This window comes from Chiloscyllium plagiosum, chromosome 37 (genome assembly GCF_004010195.1).
Source record: "Chiloscyllium plagiosum isolate BGI_BamShark_2017 chromosome 37, ASM401019v2, whole genome shotgun sequence".
Taxonomy (NCBI): Eukaryota; Metazoa; Chordata; class Chondrichthyes; order Orectolobiformes; family Hemiscylliidae; genus Chiloscyllium; species Chiloscyllium plagiosum.
The window spans coordinates 32,276,902-32,290,789 of NC_057746.1; the positions used below are offsets into that span (position 1 = coordinate 32,276,902).

The 13,888-nt window shown below is 44.7% G+C and overlaps 1 protein-coding gene across 2 annotated transcripts in view; it reads right to left on the bottom strand.

Annotated features, from left to right (window-relative positions):
• Positions 1 to 13,888, bottom strand: part of LOC122541479 (carcinoembryonic antigen-related cell adhesion molecule 6-like) — a 163,129-nt gene that overhangs the window by 10,023 nt on the left and 139,218 nt on the right. Inside the window, exon 1 of one of the 2 annotated variants that reach the window (XR_006309613.1) lies at positions 2,066 to 2,107. The exons of the other annotated variant lie outside the window; for it this stretch is intronic. The gene's annotated coding sequence lies outside the window, so the exon portion shown is untranslated. Of the gene's footprint in view, positions 1 to 2,065; positions 2,108 to 13,888 lie in introns of those variants that run through there. 2 annotated transcript variants of the gene reach the window in all.

Here is a 13,888-nt window from a genome sequence, read left to right on the forward strand (position 1 = left end):
TTAGCTACGTTGAATTCCATTTGCCACCTTTCTGCCCAGCTCTGCAGCTTCTCTATATCCTGCTGTAACCTGCCACGTGCTTCCTCACTGTCAACAACTCCTCCGACTTTTGTGTCATCCGCAAACTTGCTCACCCAACCTTCTAACCCCTCTTCCATGTCATTTATAAAAATGACAAACAGCAATGGTCCCAAAACAGATCCTTGCGGAACACCGCTAGTGACGGCACTCCATGAAGAAACTTTGCCATCAACTACTACCCTCTGTCTTCTTCCATCCAGCCAATTCCTAATCCAAACCTCCAACTCACCCTCAATGCCATATCTCCGTATTTTCTGCAGTAGCCTACTATGGGGAACCTTATCAAACGCCTTACTAAAATCCATATATACCACGTCTACCGCTTTCCCCTCATCAACCTCCTTCGTCACCTTTTCAAAGAATTCAATACGGTTTGTGAGGCACGACCTGCCCTTCACAGAACCATGCTGACTATCCTTGATCACATTATTCTTATCCAGATGTGCATAAATCCTATCCCTTACAATTCTCTCTAAGACTTTGCCCACAACAGAAGTGAGACTCACCGGCCTATAGTTACTAGGGTTATCCCTACTCCCCTTTTTGAACAAGGGAACCACATTTGCTATCCTCCAGTCTTCTGGGACTACTCCTGTAGACAAAGAGGACATAAAAATCAAGGCCAGTGGCTCTGCAATCTCCTCCCTTGCTTCCCAGAGAATCCTAGGATAAATGCCATCAGGCCCAGGGGACTTATCTTTTTTCACCTTTTCCAGGATTTCCAACACCTCTTCTCTACATACCTCAAAGCCATCCATTCTACTTATTTGTGACTCAGTATTCGCATCGACGACAATGCCCTGTTCCTGAGTAAATACTGAAGAAAAGTATTCATTCAGTGTCTCCCCAATCTCTTCCGCCTCCACACGCAACTTCCCACTACTATCCTTGACTGGACCTATTCCTACCCTAGTCATTCTTTTATTCCTAACATACCTATAGAAAGCCTTAGGGTTTTCCCTAATCCTACCGACTAAGTAATTGTACCAGCTTCCATCTTCCCAAACTGCCAAGTAAAACTGGTAGCCTCTCAGAATTACAGGAGGCTTGGGGTCATAATATTCTGTCAAATCTTGAAAGGTTTTAATATCTGGTGCCTCAGAAAACATTAAATGAATAAGCTGTGGGACAACAAGCTGTCAAGAGAATTGCTCGTTGCATTTCATCTGCACCAATGTCATTTTCACAAAAAAAATGCATTATTCCCACATATTTGGCCATCTTTGGTGGAAGGACTAAATGAGTCAAGCTTTCCATATAACGGCATGACACCAGAAATGTTTAACCCAACTCAAAGGCGACTGTTGCAAGCGAATCTCTTCAGGAGCCTATTTATTTCTCTCATCGTCACTGAAATAACTCCACAGAGGCCAGAATCCTGTCACCAAGTCACCCTTTATTTACACATGCATTGACATTTGACACTGGTCCGACTTCCTCATAGAAAGCTCTGAGAATGAACAGGACCACCCACATGCATGCTTATATCTGTCAGCCAGGGCTCCCTGATGGACCAGGTCAACAGCCCCAATCAGAGAGCTCATATTCTCTAAGGTCCACTGGCTGACCTCATTACAATCACTACACACTCCTTTATCACTCCTAACACTTCCTCAGTCTCCCATGGCATTTCTTTTTACTCTTTCACCTCCTCGCTCTTCACTGTCCAAAGTCTCTTTTCTGGTGAAGCAACGTTTTACTTATATGTCTTTCAAGTTAGCCTACTGCTTACATTGCAGTCTCCTTTTCGTTGGCAAAACTAATAATGACCCCGGCCTTCCAGTTGTTTGCTATTTCTTGATCCTATCAGAACACTGCCATCCTAAGCATGCTGCAACGTTCCATTGAAATTCAACCTAAGCTAGAGGAACCATACCTTGTTTCTTTCTGGGCTTTGCTGTTTTCAGCAGCAGGAAGAGTGGGAGCTTGGAACAGGGGCCTGCCGAGAAAGGTGAGTCACTAATATAAATTTTTAAAAGCTTACCTCGAGCGTCGGAGCCCTCCATTTCTGTTTTCAGCAGCGGAAAGAGCAGAGCTTGGACCAGGGGCCTGCCAGGAAAAGCGAGTCACTAATATAAATCTTTAAAAGCTTACCTCGGAGAGCAGAAGTTTCTGGGAAAGGAGTGACTCTTTTATCCCCCTCAGCTAAATAAGTGTGTGTTTTCTATACCTGAGACACTACCCTTGTTGGGCCTCCGACCCATCCACCTCTTCTAACCTTAAACACCAGGGACACATTAGGTAAGCTTCTCTTCTTTTTTACTTTCTGATAAGGGGACTAGCAGGGATGGCAGTGCAGGGAGATGAATGTTCCTCCTGCATGATGTTTGAGGTTACAATTAAGGACTGTATAAAGATAACAGAGAAATATAACATAGCAAAGATGAGCAGGAAGCAGGAGGATTGGGAAACATTTAAAGAGCAACAGAGGGTAACTAAAAGGCAATTTGCAGAGAAAAAATGAGGTACGAAGGCAAAATGGTCAAAAATATAAAGGAGGATAGTAAAAGCTTGTTTAGGTATGTGAAAAGAAAAAAATGGTTAAGAGTAAAATTGGGCCCTTGAAGACAGAAATGGATGAATTTATTATGGGGAACAAGGAAATGACAGAAGAGTTCAATAGGTACTTTGGATTTGTCTTCACTGGGGAAGACACAAGCAATCTCCCAGATGTAATAGTGGCTGTAGAGCCTAGGGTAATGGATGAACTGAAGGAAATTTATACTAAGCAGGAAATGGTGTTGGATAGACTGTTAGGTCTGAAGGCTGATACGTCCCCTGGACCTGATGGTCTGTATCCCAGGGTACTTAAGGAGGCAGCTCAAGAAATCATGGGGCATTGGTAATCATTTTCTAATGTTCTATCGAATCAGGATCAGTTCTTGCGGATTGCAGAGTGGCTAATGTTGCGCCACTTTTCAAGAAGGGAGGGAGAGAGAAAACAGGGAACTATAGACCGGTTAGCCTGACGTCAGTGGTGAGAAAGATGCTGGAGTCAGTTATAAAAAATGAAATTACGACTCATTTGGATAGCAATAGCAAGATAGGTCAGAGTCAGCATACATTTATGAAGGGGAAATCGTGCTTAACTAATCTTTTGAATTTTTTGAGGATGTAACTATGAAAATGGATAAGGGAGAGCCAGCAGATGTAGTGTAACTAGATTTTCCGAAAGCCTTTGATAAGGTCCCGCATAGGAGATTAGTGAACAAAATTAAGGCATATCATATTGGGGCAAGGTACTTACTTGGATTCAAAATTGGTTGACTGACAGGAAGCAGAGAGTAGTGATAAATGGTCCTTTCGGAATGGCAGACGGTGACCAGTGAGGTACCACAAGGTTTGGTGCTGGGACCGCAGCTGTTTACAATATACATTAATTATATAGATGAAGGCATTAAAAGTAATATTAGCAAACAAAGCTGGGTGGCAGGGTGAACTGTGAGGAGGATGTTATGAGAATACAGGGTGACTTGGACAGGCTAGGTGAATGGACTGATGCATGACAGGTGCAGTTTAATTGCATAAATGTGTGGTTATCCACTTTGGCAAGAACAGGAAAGCAGATTACTATCTAAATGGAGTCAAGTTAGGTAAAGGGGAAGTACAACGAGATCTAGGTGTTCTTGTACATTAGTCATTGAAAGCAAGCATGCAGGTACAGCAGGCAGTGAAGAAAGCTAATGGCATGCTGGCCATCATAACAAGAGGAATTGAGTATAGGAGCAAAGAGGTTCTTCTGCAGCTGTACAGGGCCCTGATGAGACTGCAGTTTTGGTCTCCAAATTTGAGGAAGGACACTCTGGCTATTAAGAAAGTGCAGTGTAGGTTCACGAGGTCAATTTCTGGAATGGCGGGACTATCATATGTTGAAAGATTGGAGCGACTGGGCTTGTATACACTTGAGTTTAGAAGGATGAAAGGAGATCCAATTGAGACATATAAAGTTATGAAAGGATTGGACACTCTGGAGGCAGGAAGCATTTTTCCGCTGATGGGTGAGTCCAGAACCAGGGGACACAGTTTAAAAATAAGGGGTAGGCCATTTAGAACAGAGTTGAGGAGAAACTTCTTCACCCAGAGAGAAGTTGATATATGGAATGCTCTGCTCAGGAGGTAGTGGAGGGCAAGTCACTGGATACTTTAAGAACTCTATCCATCTCTTTCTTGAGAGATAGAGGAATCAAGGGTTATGGGGATAAGGCAGGAACAGAATACTGATTGTGGATGATCAGCCATGGCCATAATGAATGGTGGTGCTGGCTCAAATGGCTGAATGGTCTCCTGCACCTACTGTCTATTATCTATTGAGGTGAGGGATGCCATTAGTGTCCTATCCAAGTACATCTGTAGGAAGTGCAACCAACTGTTGCTACTCCACGACCGCATTAGGGAAATGGAGCGGGAGCTGGACAAAATTTGGATCATTCAGGAGGCAGAGTCTGTGATAGATAAGAGTTGCACGAAGTAATCACTCCTAGGTACAAAGAAAGCTAAGTAACTGTTAGAAGAGATAAAAAACAGTCAGTGCAGGGATCCCCTGACAAAGAAGTATATCGTTTTGGATACTGTTGTGGGGGACAACTTACAAGGGGCATGCATTGGAGTGCAGGTCTCTGGCAAAGAGTCTGTCCCTTGCACAGAAGGGAAGGAGGAAAAGGAGGAGGATGTTAGTCATTGGGGACTCAATAGTTAGAGGGTCAGATAGAAGGTTTGTTGGGTGCGAAAGAGACTCGCGGTTTGTGTGTTGCCTCCCAGGTGCCAGGGTCCATGATGTCTCAGATCATGTCTTTGGGGTCCTGAAGGGAGAGGGTGACCAGCCACAAGTTGTGGTCCATATAGGTACCAATGACATCGGTAAAAAGAGGGATAGGGATGTAAGGCAGGATTTCAGGGAGCTAGGGTGGAAGCTGAAAGCTAGAACAAACATAGTTTTTATCTCTGGTTTGTCACCTGTGCCATGTGATAGTGAGGTGAAGAACAGGGAGAGATATCAGCTGAACATGTGGCTGCAGGGATGATGCAGGAGGGAGGGTTTCAGGTATATGAATAAGTGGGGCTCGTTCTGGGAAAGGTGGGACCTCTACAAACAGGATGGTCTTAAGTTGAACCAGCGGGGTAATAAATTCCTGGTGAGAAATTTGCTCGTGCTATTCGGGTGAGTTTAAACTAGCTCAGCAGGGGGATGGAAACGTGTAGTGAAGTTCCAGTACACAGGATGATATGAGTAGGGAGGACATGGACAGGATTTCACGGTCACAGGAGAGTGCTGGCAGACAGCAAGCTAGTTTGAAGTGTGTCCACCCCAATGCCATGAGTATCCAGAATAAGGTAGGTGAGCTTGCAGCATGGATAGGTACCTGCAACTTCGATGTTGTGGCCACTTCGGAGACATGGATAGAGCAGGGTCAGGAAGGAATGTCTCAGGTTACAGGGTTTAGATCTTTTATTAAGATCAAGGAAGCTGGTAAAAGAGGGGAAGGTGTGGCTTTGTTAGTCAAGGTCAGTATAACGGTAGCTGAAAGTACTTTTGACAAGGAGTCATCTACTGTGGTAATATGGGCAGAGGTTAGAAACAGGAGAGGAGAGGTCACACTGCTGGGAGTTTTTATAGGCCTCCGAAAAGTTCCAGGGATGTGGAGGAAAGGATTGGCAAAACAATTTTGTGCAGGAGTGAAAGGAACAGTTTGGTCATTACGGGGGACTTTAACTTCGCAAACATTGACTGGAAATGTTATAACTCTAATGCATCGGATGCATCAGTTTTTGTCCAATGTGTGCAGGAGGGTTTCCTGGCACAGTATGTTGAAGAGCCAACAAGACGGGAGGCCACACTGGATCTGGTGCTTGGTAATGAACCAGGCCAGGCGCTTGATTTAGTGGTAGGTGAGCACTTTGGAGAGTGTGACCATAATTTGGCTACATTTAGTATAGCGATGGAAAAGGATAGGACCATGCTACAGGGCAAGAGTTATAGATGGGGGAAGCCCGATTATAGCGCAATTCGGCAAGATTTAGGAGGCATAGAATGGGGTAGTAAAATGCATGGGGTGGGGACAATCGAAATGTGGAGTTGATTCAAGAAACAGATATTGTATGTCCTTGATAGGTATGTCCTTGTCAGGCAGGGAGAAAGTGATAGGTAACGGAACCGTGGTTTACTAAATTGTGTCTTATAAAGCAGAAGAGGGAGGCTTATGTGATGTTGAGAAAAGATGGTTCAGATGAGGCAATGGAGAGTTACAGATTACCTCGGAAAGATTTAAAGAGAGAATTAAGAAGAGCAAGGAGAGGACATGAGCAGTCTTTAGCAGGTAGAATAAAGAAGAACCCTAAACCTTCCGAGAGGCATGTGAGGAATAAAAAAATGACGAGGGTAGGAATAGGGTCTGTCAAAGACGGAAGTGGGAAGTTTTGTGTGGACCCTGTGGAGAGCGGAGAGGTGCTAAACAAGTATTTCTCATCTGTTTTCACTCAGGAAAAGGAGAATATCGTAGAAAAGACTGAGCTATTAAGCTTGAAGGGATTGAAGTTAGTAAGGAGGAGGTGTTATCAATTCTAGAATCTATGAAAGTAGATAAGTCTCTGAGCTGAATGGGATTTATCCAAGGATTCTCTGGGAACCTAGGGAGGAGATGGTGGAGCCTTTGGCTTTGATCTTTGAGTCGTCATTGTCTACAGGCTTAGTACCAGAGGACTGGAAGATTGCAAATGTTGTGCCCTTGTCCAAGAAGGGAAGTAGAGATAACCCAGGTAATTATGGACCCGTAAGCCTATTGTCTGTTGTAGGAAAAGTTTAGGAAAGGATGATAAGAGATAGGATTTATAATCATCTAGCAAGGAACAATTTGATTGGAGATAGTTAACATGGTTTTGTCAAGGGCAGGTTGTGTCTCACAAACCTCAGAGTTTTTTGAAAAGGTGACCAAGCATTTGGAAGAGGGTAGTGCAGGTGACGTGGTGTACATGGACTTCAGTAAAGCCTTTGATAAGGTTCCACATGGTAGGCTATCAAAGAAAATGGGGAGGCATGGGAGTGAGGGTGATTTAGCAATTTAGATTAGAAACTGGCTTTCTGTAAGAAGGCTGTGAGTGGTGGTTGATGGAAAATATTCAGCCTGGAGTCCATTTACTCGTGGTGTGTCACAAGGATCTGTTTTGAGACCACTGCTGTTTTGTTATTTTTATAAATGACTTGGATGCAGGCATAGGTGGCTGGATTAGTAAGTTTGCAGATGACATTTATGTCGGTGTAGTGATGGACAGTATGGAAGAATGTTGCAGGTTGCAGGGGGACTTGGATAAATTGCAGATTGATCTGAAAGGTGGCAAATGGAGTTCAGTGCAGATAAATGTGAGGTGATTCACTCTGGGAAGAATAAAAGGAAAACAGAATACTGGGTCAATGGAAAGATTCTTGGTAGTGTGGATGTGCAGAGGGATCTTGGTGTGCAAAGGACAAAGAACAAAGAAAATTTACAGCCCAGGAAGACGCCCTTCGGCCTGAGCCGATCCAAGTGTACTGTCTAAACCTGTCAGTCAATTCCTAAGCAGCTGTATCCCTCTACTCCCCACCTACTCATGCATTTATCCAGACGCATCTTAAATGAATCTACCACCCCTGCTGGCAACGCGTTCCAGACGCCCACCACCCTCTGTGTGAAGTACTTGCCACGTATACCCCCCCCTCCTTAAACTTTCCACCTCTCACCTTGAAAGCATGACCTCTTGTTACTGAATCCTTTACCCTGGGAAAAAGCTTGTCTCTATCCACCCTGTCTATACCCTTCATGATTTTGTAAACCTCAATCAGTTCCCCCTCAATTTCCTTTTTTCTAATGAAAATAAACCTAACCTACTCAACCTCTCTCCATAGCTAGCACCTTCCATACCAGGTAACATCCTCGTAAACCTTCTCTGCACCCTCTCCAAAGCGTCCAAATCCTTTTGGTAATGTGGTGACCAGAACTGTACACAGTATTCTAAATACGGCTGAACCAATGTCTTGTACAATTTTAACATGACTTGCCAGCTCTTTTCCTCAATACCCTGTCCAATGAAGTCAAGCATACCCTATGCCTTGTTGATCACTGTATCTACCTGTGCAGCCATCTTCAGGGTGCAATGGACCTGAACTCCCAGATCTCTCTGCCCATCAACTTTTCCCAAGGCTCTTCCATTCATTGTATATTCACTCTAGAATTAGACTTGCCTAAATGCATCACCTCACATTTGTCTGGATTGAAATCCATCTGCCACTTTTCCGCCCAACTCTCCAGTCTATCTATATCCTCCTATTCTTTGACAGTCTATGCTTTCTGCTACACCACCAATCTTCGTGTCATGTGCAAACTTGTTATCATACCAACAGTGCTCTCTTCCACATCATTTATGTATATTACAAACAACAGTGGCCCCAACACTGACCCCTGCAGAATACCACTGGTCACCTTTCTCCATTTCGAGAAACTCCCATCAACTACTACTCTCTGTCTCCTGTTGCTCAACCAGTTCTTTATCTACCTAGCACACCATGTGACTTCACTTTCTCCATTATTCTACCATGGGGAATCTTATCAAACGCCTTACTAAAATCCATGTGCATGACATCAACAGCCCTTCTTTCATCTAACAACTTGGTCACTTCCTCGAAGAACTCTGTTAAGTTGGTAAGGCATGATCTCCCCCGCACAAAACCATGTTGCCTATCACTGATAAGCCCATTCTTTTCCAAATATAAATAGATCCTATCCCTCAGTACCCTCTCCAGCAACTTTCCCACCACTTGACGTCAGGCTCACTGGTCTGTAGTTACCCAGAATATCCCTACTACCTTTCTTGTACAGGGGGACAACATGAGCAAACTTCCAGTCCTCCGGCACCTCACCTGTATTTAAGGATGCCACAAAGATATCTGTCAGGGCCCCAGCTATTTCCTCTCTCGCCTCCCTCAGCAAACTGGGATAGAGCCCATCCGGTCCTAGGGATTTGTCCACCTTAATAACCTCTATGTTGTGATTCTGTTCGCCGAGCTGGAAATCTTTGTTGCAAACGTTTCGTTCCCTGTCTAGGTGACATCCTCAGTGCTTGGGAGCCTCCTGTGAAGCGCTTCTGTGTTGTTTCCTCTGGCATTTATAGTGGCCTGACCCTGCCGCTTCGGGTTGTCAGTTTCAGCTGTCCGCTGTAGTGGCCGGTATATTGGGTCCAGGTCGATGTGTTTGTTGATGGAGTTTGTGGATGAGTGCCATGCTTCTAGGAATTCCCTGGCTGTTCTTTGTTTGGCTTGCCCTATAATGGTAGTGTTGTCCCAGTCGAATTCATGTTGCTTGTCGTCTGCGTTAATAACGTCTAGCCTACCCAACACATCTTCCCTACTTATGTCAACGTGATCCAGATTAATCAAACTTCTACCTCTAATCTCAACATTCATCATGTTCCTCTCCTCAGTGAACACTGATGCAAAGTAATCATTCAGAATCTCACCAATTCTCTCAGATTCGACACATAGCCTTCCTTCATTATCTTTTAGTGGACCAATCTTTTCTCTAGTTACCCGCTTGCTTCTTATATAAGAATAAAATGCTTTGGGATTCTCCTTAATTCTGCTTGCTAAAGCTATTTCATGAGCCTTTTTAGCCTGCGTGATTCCTCGTTTAAGACTTGTCCCACTCTTCCGATATTCGTCCAGGGCCTGTTCTGTTCTTAGCTGCCTAGACCTTACGTATGCTTCCCTTTTCCTCTTGGCTAGTCGTACAATTTCTCCTGTCATCCACGGTTCACGAATCTTGCCTTTCCTATCCTTTGCCTTCAACGGGACATGCCTACCCGGCACTATCTTTGAAAGCCTCACGCATATCAAATGTGGACTTCCCTTCAAATAGCTGTGTCCAATCCACATTTCCGAACTCCTGCCTAATTTTGATATAATTGGCCCTGGCCCAGTTTAGTACTCTTCCCTTAGGACCACTCTCATCTTTATCTACGAATATTCTAAAACTTACAGAATTGTGGTCATTGTTCCCAAAGAAATCCCCCACCGCAACTTCTACCCCTGTCCTGACTCGTTCCCCAGTACCAGGTCCAATAATGGCCCCTTCCCTTGTCGGACTATTGACATACTGCTCTAGAAAACTCTCCTGGACGCTTCTTACAAATTCTACCCCATCCAGACCTCTGACGCTAAGTGTATCCCAGTCAATGTTGTGAAAATTAAAATCTCCCATCACCACTACCTTACTGCCTCTAGATCTTTCCATAATCTGTTTACCTATTTGTTCTTCTTCCTCTTGCTCAGTGTTGGGAGGCCTGTAATACAGCCCCAACAATGTAACTGCACCCTTCTTATTTCTCAGCTCCACCCATAATGCCTCACTACCCATGACCTCCATAGTGTCCTTTTGCACAGCTGTGATATCGTCCCTGACCAGCAATGCAACTCCTTCCCCGCCTTTCACTTCCCTCCCTGTCCTTACTGAAGCGTCTATATCCTGGAACATTTAGTTGCCAATCATCATGCCCTTCCTTCAACCAAGTCTCTGTGATTGCAATAATGTCATACTCCCAGGCACCAATCCAAACCCTAAGTTCATCTGTCTCACACACTATATTCCTTCCATTAAAGTAGATGCATTTCAGGCCACCCGTTCTTTTGCGCTTATTCGCTCTCTGGCTACTCTTCCCTTTATTAATGCTATCTACATGATTTTTACAGTCTCTAGTCTCCACCTCGCTGCCTACATGTTTTCTCTTCTGGTTCCCAGCTCCTGGCACATGAGTTTAAAACCTCCCCAAAAGCAGTAGCAAAAACTCCCCCAAGGACATTGGGGGCACGGTGGGCGGCACGGTGGCACAGTGGTTAGCACTGCTGCCTCACAGCGCCAGAGACCCGGGTTCAATTCCTGCCTCAGGCGACTCTCTGTGTGGAGTTTGCACGTTCTCCCCGTGTCTGCGTGGGTTTCCTCCGGGTGCTCCGGTTTCCTCCCTCAGTCACAAAGATGTGCAGGGTCAGGTGAATTGGCCATGCTAAATTGCCCGTAGTGTTAGGTAAGGGATAAATGTAGGGGTATGGGTGGGTTGCGCTTCGATGGGGCGGTGTGAACTTGTTGGGCCGAAGGGCCTGTTTCCACACTGTAAGTAATCTAATCTAATCTAATCTAAAACATTGGTTCTAGTCTGGTTCAAAATGGACCATCCATTTTGTAATAGTCCTACCTTTCCCAGAACCAGTCCCAATGTCCAACAAATCTGAACCCCTCCCTCCGACACCATTTCTCAAGCCACATGTTCATCCTGCCTATTATTTTCATTTCTACACTGGCTAGCACGTTGCACTGGTAGTAATCCTGAGATCACTACCTTTGAGGTCCTCCTCTTTAACTTCTCTCTTAGCTCCCTGAATGCTTCTTTCAGGACCTCATCTTGTTTTCTACTTACATCGTCAGTGCCTATATGCACCAAGACAACTGGCTGTTCACCCTCCCCTTTTAGAATACTCTACAGCCGATCAGTGACATCCCTGACCCGAGCACCTCAGAGGCAACATACCATCCGGGAGTCCCATGTTTGGCTTCAGAACTGCCTATCTACTCCCCTCACAATTGAATCCCCTATGACTATGGCCCTTTGAGTCTTTTTCCCACCCTTCTGAACAGCAGTAACTGCCAAGTTGCCATGATATGATAACTGCTGCCCTCTCCTGGTGAGCCATCTCCCCCAACAGCATCCAAAACAGTATACCTGTTTTGGAGGGAGATGACTACAGGGGACACCTGCACTGCCTTCCTACTCGTTTTCTGTCTTTTGGTCACCCATTCACTGTCTCCCTCAGCAATTCTAACCTGCATGTACATAGATCCCTGAAAGTTACCACCCAGTACTGTTAAGATAGTGCTGATAGTGCTGTTAAGAAGGCATACGGTGTGTTAGGTTTTCTTTGTAGAGGGATTGAGTTCCAGAGCCATGATGCCATGCTGCAACTGTACAAAATACTAGTGCGGCCACGCTTGGAATATTCGCCCCATTACAGGACGGATGGGGAAGCATTGGAAAAGGTGCAAAGGAGATTTACCAAGATGTTGCCTGGTCTGGAGTGAAGGTCTTCTGAGGAAATGCTGAGGAACTTGGGTCTATTCTCATTGGAGATAAGAAGGCTAACAGGGGATTTAATAGAGACATACAAAATGATCAGAGGATTAGATAGGGTGGACAATGAGAGTCTTTTTCCTCGGATGATGATGTCAGCTTGCACGAGGGGGCATAGCTGCAAATTGAAGGGTGGTAGATTTAAGACAGATGTCATCAGGCTCTTTAATCAGAGAATGGTAAGGGTGTGGAATGTTCTGCCTGCCATTGTAGTTCACTCAGCCACATTAGGGCCATTTAAATAGTCCTTGGATAAGCACATGGATGATGATGAGATAGTGTAGGGTGATGGGCTTAGATTAGTTCACTGCTCGGTGCAACATCGAGGGCCAAAGGGCCTATTCTGCACTGTATTGTTCTATGCTCTCAGCAGAATTGATACATTTTCTCATTTTTGCACTGATATTCAAAACCTATTTTACATCTTCATTTCTCTATTACTACTATTCACACATTTTTTTTCTTATGTTCTTGGCAGCTTCAACAGCATAAGAAATCATCTTCCAACCTCTTCAGTTTATCGAGAATTGTATCAGTCAAAATGCAGACTCTGTGTTTCTCTCTCTGCAGTTGTAGCCAGAACAGATGAGTTTATCGTGCATTTTCTTTTTTTTTCAGACTGCTAACATCCACACTATTTTGCTATTATAATTTTCCATGTCTTGATATCTTGAGTTTAGGCTATGCTTTCTTTATTGTACTAATATCATCACTGATTAACAAAGCCATATCTCCACTATTTCCTTGTTTCCTGATATTCTTACCCTTGACAATTCATGTTCTGATCCATGACATCTGGCAGCTATGTCTTTATAAAGGCTACCAGATTTTTTTTCTTACTGTTTGCCCTCTCGGTTCATCTGTTATATTTGGAATGGTATATGCATTCAGACACAAAGACATAATTTTCAATGTTTATGTGTTGGTTAATTTGGAGATTCATACTCCCTGAACCTTCCTGCCACAGGAAGGAAATCTCATGCTGATCTTGCTTTTGTGCACGTCCTGTGCAGCCATTACTTTGTATTCCTCACTATGTTTAATCACCCTCTGATCTGTCCTTGTATGTTAACATCAACCTGTACTACACACAAAACAGAACTTTTCACTTTACTCAGATACATTGACAACAATTCAATCAAACCAAATCAAACAGTCTGTTTATCAGTTTCAAGATGATCACATTTCCCTTTGGCCTTCACCATTGATATAACATATCTTAGTTTACAGCACAGTTATACAATGTCACGGTTAATGCAGTGAACAGGACCTTACCCTCAGTGTAGATCCCCAGCCCTGGTGCCTGAGTCTCTGTGGTCCACAAACTCACCCGACTGTAAAACCTCAGACAAAAACTAGCACCTTTCCGGTGGGGGTGATCTAGATCAGGGATTTTGCCCTGAGCCGGGTGATCTGGTCCCGGTGATCCAAACTCCCCTCCCCGTGATCTTGTCCTGGTGAACCCCCCCATCCTAGTGATCTGGTCCCTGTGATTACTCCCCTCCCCCTGGGGGGGTGTGCTCCCAGGGATCCACACTTCCCTCCCGGTGATGCCCCCACTGGGTGTTCTAGTTTCAGTGATCCCCCCCCCCCGGGTGATCTGGTCCCGGTGACCACCACCTACTCCAGATGATTTGGTCCCAGTGACCCCCGCCCCCCCCGGGTG